Below are 649 nucleotides of genomic sequence, written 5' to 3' on the forward strand. Positions count from 1 at the left end.
GGGTCCAATTAGCCATGGTTAAGAAACTTTACAGATTTTGCCTACAAACAGGATACCTGTGGCAACTTTAAGACTCAAAAGGAAGATCTTATGCAAAGATACCATTTATAAATCAACAAAGACACTTTCTGTAGCTGAGCTAGTTGACATTTTAACTTTACAACTTACCTCATTTTTGGTAAACTAACAGTTGCCTGAAGCCCTGGTCATGGATGTTTGTTCAACACATTCATAGGTGAGATTTTTTTTTTTTCCATGAAATCATATAATCATAGACCCTCAGGTTTAAAAATGACCTTACACATTATATAATCATCCCTCATCCTCACTGATGTGAGATTTAAATCTTTCCTTCAGTAAACATCCAGAACATTAGGCTCAACTACAATGCCACCAACTTAGAAGTAAAAATGTGTATTTATTCTCAGTGATGCATATTTATATTACTTAAAAGAATAATTAGTTAGAATAATTTTATATTTCAACTGTGCATCCAAAATTTCCCCACTTAATGATACATCAGAATTTTCCAAATACATTGCACAGCTTTTTAAAACACCACTTCTCCAATGATAATCATTCCATTAACACAGCTAAATTTTTCACAGCTCTTAATAAATGTAAATAATGAATTTTCCCTTTCAAAAAT

The sequence above is a fragment of the Odocoileus virginianus genome, chromosome 4 (assembly GCF_023699985.2).
Source record: "Odocoileus virginianus isolate 20LAN1187 ecotype Illinois chromosome 4, Ovbor_1.2, whole genome shotgun sequence".
NCBI lineage: Eukaryota > Metazoa > Chordata > Mammalia > Artiodactyla > Cervidae > Odocoileus > Odocoileus virginianus.